The sequence below is a fragment of the Equus przewalskii genome, chromosome 4 (assembly GCF_037783145.1).
Source record: "Equus przewalskii isolate Varuska chromosome 4, EquPr2, whole genome shotgun sequence".
Classification (NCBI taxonomy): Eukaryota; Metazoa; Chordata; class Mammalia; order Perissodactyla; family Equidae; genus Equus; species Equus przewalskii.
Genome location: NC_091834.1, coordinates 34,388,744 through 34,397,106, shown reverse-complemented (window position 1 = coordinate 34,397,106; position 8,363 = coordinate 34,388,744).

Sequence of the window (8,363 nt, the reverse complement as noted above, 5' to 3'; positions counted from 1 at the left end):
ATATTCTTATTGTTTTATGTTATTGATGCCACTTCTATTAACATAGTTACTCAAGAAGTAAATAGTTTATCTCAGTATTTGCAATGAGATTAACTTTCTGGTACTCTTCAGCATCTACAATTTTTGTTATGAATATCATAGGTTAGCAAGAAGTAATCATTAAATTGGATTTACTAGAACTTATTAACGAAATTCTTCCTCTCTGCATTTCCTCTTACTGAGCCACCCCAAAGATAAAACGTTGAAATAATTGTTTGTTTTTGGTGTTCTTAACCTCCTTTTTGTGCCTTCCCCCAAACCTCCTCCCTGATAATTACTTCTTCTTGCTACAGGTACTATGTACCCTTCTGCCTTCCTCTTACAGTGCCCATCAAAACTGGATCTCAGGCATGGTTATGATACCTGCATTTTACAACCTGACAGGATTTTACGTCAGGGTGTTAATTCTCTCAGAGCATTTACTTTTAGTCTTTATCTCTAATTGTGGAATAAATAAAAGGCCCTAGCTTCTCCTAAAAAGAATTTCAAGTTTTCATGTGGGAAAGCCTCCAGTGGGGGGAATATCTAGAAGCAGAAGAGGCTTCTTGGTGTCCTTAGTATAACAGAAGGTGGCAGCTAACATTGCTTCTATAAGATTCATCCTAACCTTAATTATTTTATTGATTCTATAACCCTATTGTTATCAGCCTTCACCAGTTTTCGTATACAAAGAAAATAATATAACTCACAGGTTCTTGTTCACTGTAATCCTTTATCCATATGACTTCCAGAGATTTTTTTCCTTCTTAAGCATACACATCTGATCATATCACTGTGTTCCAGATCCCCTATGATTTCAGCATGATAGCTGTAGTTTCAGCCATCATATCCATGTTCCAAGTGGGAACATTCGTAAAGCTGCTTTCTTGGAAGTGCCATGCCACCTTGATCTTGAAAAGATCGTTTTTTCTTTTCTAACGCTGGATACATTGCCATCTCCAATTATTTAGATGTCTACATCTTATACTTTTTCATGTTTCCTGACAGGGGTCATCTGGCTCAGGCCTTGGACTCTGTATGTACTCTCTGAATATTTGTTAGCTAATTAATTCACTCTTAAAAAAGACAGTAGCTAGATTGCTAACTCGTATAATATATGAATCGCCTAAAATGGGGCATAGAGTTCTTCTTATTTATTAGTGTTATAATCCCCTAAAGAAATATCAGATGTTCTTTTAGTTTCATGCCATTCAAAATATTGTAATTCTGAGAACCATTGTAAGTTAGGGTCTTAACACTCTACGATTAAATCGAGTTCTCCTAGATAATAAAGGTAAATGGATCGAACAAATGAGAACCATATACTGGCTAAACTCTTCATCTCTCTAAATTAAAATGTAGCATGTCAAAGTGAGGTCCTCAGACCATGTAGTTTTTGTCCTGAAACAAAACCTATGTGAACAAAAAAAAAGGTAGATTTATCTTGTTGCCTTTCTTTCTAAGGATTTACGGGTTATTTGATCCTTCATTCACATAACAGTTACTGTGTTCCTAATTTGTCGCACACACTCACCTGTGCTGGGACTCTGCCATGGTTACTGGAATAACTAAGCAAGAATAATTAAGCAGAGTAGTTGTGTTAATGAAAGAAAGAAGCAAATTTTAATATTTCTGATACCTGAATTCATAGTGAGCTGAGAAAACTTACTCTTATTGAACATGATTTTGCTTTGCTCTTAGTGCACCCTGTTTTTAATTTGAAGGGTATCATTGAAAAGTTTTTTTATTAGAAATATTTATACAAATCCTAAGAATTAGTTGAATCATGTTGTTAAGTCCCCCATTGTCAACCACTTGTACTAGAGGAATAAATATATTTTAAGGGGCTTCTCTTATACTATGAGTCATTGATTGCTTTCTTTTTTATACTTTCTTTTGATCATCTACAGGTATAAGAATGGCAGTGGAATTGTCAGCAGGGCCTTTGATAGTGACGCTTCCTGCTTGTCCAAAGGAAGAGTGCTCATACAGGAGGAAAGTCGGTAATGTATTCCGGATTCTCATTTACCTAAACCATTTTGATTTGTTGCTTGCTACTGATACTTCATAAAGCAATAATCACTTACAGTAAAATGGAATTCTTAGGTAATTTGAATAGTGATTCAAAATAAGGAAATTAATGTTTACATTAACATATTCGTGTATTATTTTAAGTCCCTGTTACTACCATGTCATAAATTAGTCAGCTAGAATATTCTCCTCTAGAAGGAGGCATTGTAAAAATAGATAAGTCATTGTCCTATGCATGTGTGTTAGACTATCACTCCATACATGGTAAACTCCGGCTTTGGAATAGAATAGCATTTATGCACATCGCACCCATTACATAGCCTAGATAGGGGACATGGCAGAGAGTATACTCTGAGAAGGTATAATAATAACTTATTAGAGGACATGGTTTTGTGAGCAGAAAGGAACTTTACTGAGAACTTATTTTGTTCAAGAGTTATATAGAACATAAAAAAATATATAGTTTTAAAAATCTTTCTTAAGGGTCATAGGCACTTAAAAGATATTATTTAAAAAAATTAGATCTGTAGTAACTCTATTTGGCCTTTAAATTCATTTATTCATTCAGTCTAACCCTTGCAATGTCACTAAATTTCTCATTTGGTTACTGCAGAGCTCCCAGAAATTTAGGTATTCATTTCTTGTATCTATTTCCTCATCTCCCATTCACTCTTCAGCCTATTAGAGCTTTATTTCTGTTCTTACTATTACACTAAAATTGCACTCACTAAGTCCTTTTCTCAATTCATATTTTATTTGACCTGGAAATGTCTATTAGTGAGGCAATTAGAGTTATGTGGTATGCCCCCACTTTTGTTGACCAAACTGAATGCTAACAGACAGAAGAGAAAAAAATGAAGATATAGAAAGGTAATATAATCCAGAGAACTTTCGATTTTCTATAATTATTTTATGTAATCCTTAGTAAGAAAAATCAGGCTCAAACTCCAGTATGTAACAAAACTGAGAGGGAAAACACCTGCAAAGTTTTGCAATTATACCTAAGCATAACACCCCTTTGACTGAACAGAATTCTAAGAAAGTTTCTGATGCGTCAAAAGGAGGTGGCAATAACTGAACAAAGGAGAGGACGAGTCTATATCTAGAAAAAGTAAAGAATAAGTTGTTTATTCTAGGGAGTCTAATGGAGTGGAGTTGGTATAAGATTTATGTGTGAGTGATTTTTTTTTATTACTTTTACATTGAACAAGCCTTGAGCATAAGACCTAATAAAACATTTTTTACTTCCCATTTTCTCTTTAAATCTTTCCAATGGTAGAAGATTTCCCCTACTATTGAATTAGAGTTCCAAGATTTTCTCCTCACTCTTAGATGAACCATTCCTTAAAGACATTTTAAGGCCCAAAACACTGTCTGGATTCACAAATTAGAGTGTTGGTTCCTGTATAATAATGGAAACTCTTCATTTAACTTAAAGTTACATCTTTTTCCCTCTCTCAGCTAGTGCTGATTTTAGGTGCCATGTTGCTAACCTTGGCTTCAGACCATTCTAGATTTAGAGCATGGGAGGGAGGAAGAAAAAGATAATAATATTCTTTTTTTTTTAAAGACTGGCATCTGAGCTAACATCTGTTGCCAATCTTTTATTTTTCTTCCTTCTTCTTCTTCTCCCTAAAGCCCCCCAGTACATAGTAGTGTATTCTAGTTATGCTATGTGGCATGCCGCCTCAGCACGGCCTGACAAGCAGTGCTATTTCTGCACCCAGGATCCCGACTAGTGAAACCCTGGGCCACTGAAGTGGAGTGCATGAACTTAACCACTTGGCCATGGGGCCGGCCCCAGTAAGAATATTCTTACTTGAACTTGTCTTTGGTAGGCTAGATCTGAGTTCTTAGATCTAGTTGGCAGATATTTAGGGCTGACTCTCTCGTGAGTGTTTTTGTGGGTACTTGGAAGAGTGCCATCACTGGGACCTCTCACTTCTGATTCCCTAGTAGATAAATCTCTGAATGCCGACTTTAGACTCTTTCCACCCTTGCTACCTCTAGAAATCTGCAGTCCACCTAGATCCTATCTTTGTGGATGGGGCCTCTTGATCCCTTTTGGGATCCTTATTGGACTGAATCCAAGATGAGCTCTTCATTCATGACCCACCTCCAAGCCATGGGAAACCTTCATGGAGGCTTTACCTGGGCAAATTTGAAGGTACAGGCCTATCCCCAAATGTAGAAACTCTCCTCCCTCACCACCAAAGCAATTGGTGGACCAGTCTCTTGACTTCTTAATTTCTCTGGACAGGAGTCAGACTACAGTCATTATGCCTCACCACTGCAGAAGTAAGACAGTAGGCTCTCTCAGTGGACTTCTTGGAGGCTCCTGCACATTTACAGGAACATGAGGAGAGGGGTCAGGCATCCCCTACTCCCTGCCCACTGGGGATGGAGGATCTGTGAGGTCTCAGAATTTTGTGATCATTTCCTTTAAAAATCTGAATTTGGGTCTGGCAACTTACTTTTGATATGAAGCATCTACTTCATCTTGATGTGTCAGCTATAACTTGGCATTCAATGTCCTGAGATATTTCCTTTTTGGGAAATATGAAATTTGGGGCTGGAATTGAATTTGACTCAAACATGAACACTTTATTTTCTGTTCTTTCTTGCTTTTCTGCATGATGCAAAACTCTTATCATTTCTCTTCTTAGTTAATTAATTAGTTGTGGGGAGCTGGAGAAGGTATTAATATAATTTTTCTCTTTTATAACTTTTCTATTATAATAACTGATATTTATTTGGGGGATGATATTTCCCACCTCTTTTACCTCTTTTCCCCCTTCTGAAATGTAAGTGAAGTAATAATCTAACCTCTGTTTAGATCTTGGATTGTGAGACCTGCTCTCTGTGTGCCATTAATTCCAAATTTGGACTTCTCTTTACCTACTGTGTAAATCGTCTCTCCAACAGGTAGGAATTATTGTATCTTTTCATTAAGGAAATCATCTCTCACATGAAATTTTATCTTAGAAAAAAATGTTATTATTGTCAATCTTGCCATACAAGGCTTCTGATAGAAAATTCTCTCATAAATGAAAGGTAGTTTATTCTTATTGAAGAAAAATGGTGTCCTATTGGCTGGTGAACACTTTTTTTGTTAAAAGAAGATGAGATCTCTGATGTACAGAAATTTCTTACAGTTCACAGAAGAGAAAAACCAATAACTACATCAATTTCATATTACTTTCTTCTAAGCTATTGAAGTGTCGCAACAGGAAAGCAAACAAAGATTACTTAAAAAATATTACTGTGAGGCTAGATGTAAAGGGCTGTAGCAGAATTAGATAGGATATAAGATTGAGTAATCTTGACCCGTTTTATTTATATAGGCACATAGGAATTACCACTGAGTCAAAGCTATGATCTATCCAGCCCCACATTTTACTAACAACAGTAGCCCAAGTTTATAAAACTGCTGTGGTAGTGCTAGTCATAATGTCTGAGAATTTCAGATGGGATTGTTGAGTGGTTGGAACCCGAAAGTTGAGTTCATTGAGTTATTTTGTCCCATCACATTCTGTTGGTCTTAAATATATCCAACCTCTCACTTCATGTATTTTTAAATAGGGCCACGATTGGAGTCGAGGTGATTCATTGTCTTCTTTCTCGTGGTATGTTTGGTGAAAAGCATGACTATGGTAATTTCATACTGTGTTAATTCAGCTGTAACTGTGGTTCCCAGAATTTCCTTCCCTTTAGCAGTTTCAATTTAGAGTTGGCCATTAGAGAAATTTGCATGAGATTTGGAAGGGAGAAGCAGCCCCCATTATGCTCAGAAGGTTAATGCAGGGCCCCAGGCATTGCTCAAAACTTGCTTGTATCATGCATATGCACGAGTGCACGTGTGTGTGTGTGTGTGTGTGTGTGTGTGTGTGTGTGTGTGTGGTTTCTGACATTTTGGCTCACCTTGTTCACGGGGAACAGCACCCAGGCCCACTGCTTCTCTATCTTCTGTGAGATCTCCTCCTTCAACTTTTCCAGTTCCTGGGCCAGTAGCATGTGTAGCAAGATGGTCAAAGGCACCAACTTTTTCAGCAGGTGGCCTGCATCCTTGGAGTCTGACCTAATGAGTGACCAACATAGGCTCCAGTTTGTCCTTGTGGAAGAAAAATGTGTCCTTGCTTTACCCTACTATCTGTCCAGCTTTTCTTCCTGACTCTCTGATCTGCTAACTTACGATGACTTGAGGCCCACCCCCAGATGCAAAGGCAACAGCCACCTACAAACTTCTTCACAGCTCACTTTGTGATCCCTTGTTGGTGACTTTTCTCTAATCTTCCAACTGTTAACATTCAGACATTTATTTCCTCAGCTTCTCTCACAATTGTGTAAGTTCTAATACCTATAATAAATTCCTATTCCAAACAATTCATAGTATTCTGTTTCCCTGATTGAACCCTATCTGATATAATGCCTATTAATAGAAAGGATTACAAGAGTTACCCTTAGTTATCTCAGTGGGAGAGCTCAAAAAAAAAATAAGGTAAAAAATGTCCGTTGGACATGGCAAAGAAGGAGATGTGTGTTAAGCCTGGCAGGAGAGGCCAGGAAGACTACAGGATAGTCTGTACCAAGGAATGCCAAAGGATCTTGAGTATAGCAAGGAAATTAAAAAGGAATCCAGAAGTCTTTTCAAGTCTACTCTGTATATATTTATATTCCCAATGAAATAAAATAAAAAAGAGAGCTAACTCTCAAAATATGTCCTTTTTTAAACATATATTTTAAATTCTTTAATAACAATTCAATCTCTCCTCTCCTCTCTGCTTTTACATAATCATAAACACAAAAGAAAAGGAAAAAAATCCAGAAAGCAAGATGTTAGGAAGTGCCAAGTTGACTTTCCAGAATTAGCTTTTCAAAATCTCTTAAGAATTTGATTAAACTTTGCATACTCCCCACCTAAAGTCCTGTGAATATATACACAAAATTTTCATTCCATTTAAGGGCATTCAGGGATCCAGCAAAGCCCATTATAAAAGCATAGGGAGTTTATGGACTCCCTTCCCACCACTTCCATAACATCATCTTTCCCCAGTCATCCGCATCTTAGTTCTTAGCATGATCATTCATGTAACTAACTGATAAAGCTGAAAACCTCAGAGTCAACCTTGATTCCATTCTTCCATGCTTCTCACATCCAATCCTTCAGTGAATCCAGTTGACTAGACCTCCTAAATATTTTCTGATTCCAATACCCTCTCACTATCTTCACTCATACCCTGATTTATCTTCCACTTGGACTGTAGTAAAAGTCTCCTAATTGATATCCCTGCTTCCACTCCTGACCCTTTTGGTCCATTCTCCACAGAGTAGCCTATGGGATCCTTTGAAAATATAAATCACATCATTTTCTTTTCTAGCTTAAAATTCTCCAATATCTTCCCATTGCAATTAGAATAAAACCCAAAGTTTTAAGGTCTCGTATGACGTGGCCCCTGACAGTTTGTTTATGATGCTTTCTTGAACACACTAAACATGTACCCAAATTAAGGCCATTTTGCTAGCTAGTACCTCTAGTTGGCATGTTCTAACACATGCAGCTTTTCTTATCTTCTTGGCCAGTTCTTTCTTATCATTTTAGTCCCAGCTGAAATGTTCTCTCTTCAGAGATATCTTCTGGAACTACTACATCTAAAATAGCACCCACCTCCCAGTCACCTTCTATTTTATTATCTTCATAACACTTGCCACTATCTGCAACAATTCCTTTTATTTATATATTTGTTTACTTGTTTATTGTCTGTCTCTCTCCTCCAGGGCCTTGTTTACCACTGTAACTCCAAAACCCAGCTCAGCCCCTGACAAGAAGTAAGTGCTCTTCAAATACTTGTTGACTGACGTGTGTGATGATTTTCCTTTATAAAAAATCATAAAATTAGTTGATGTCTCAATTATATTCTTAGTTTTTATAACATATTATATGCCTATAGAAACATTTCCTGTGAAGACTTATATCGCCTGCCTGGATTTTAATGTGAATCTGGATTGCTTAGGATCGCAGTGTTTAGAAATAACAATAATCCATAATTCCCTTTTCCAGCTGCTCTCTAAATGCCTGCTAAATCAGCATACCATTCTTTCTGTAACTGTCCCCTTCAGGAAGCTGGTCCATCCTTATGGTGAACATCTAAATCACTGAAACCTAAAACTTTCCTTTGGCTTCTCTATCCTTAAATTCACCATGGTGTTGCTTGGCCCACAGTAATCCCCAATTAATCATACTTTATTTTTACTGGAGAGTTTTTAATGATGCCCAGTCCACGTTGGGTCTCCTAAATGGTATAGTTAACTCTCCC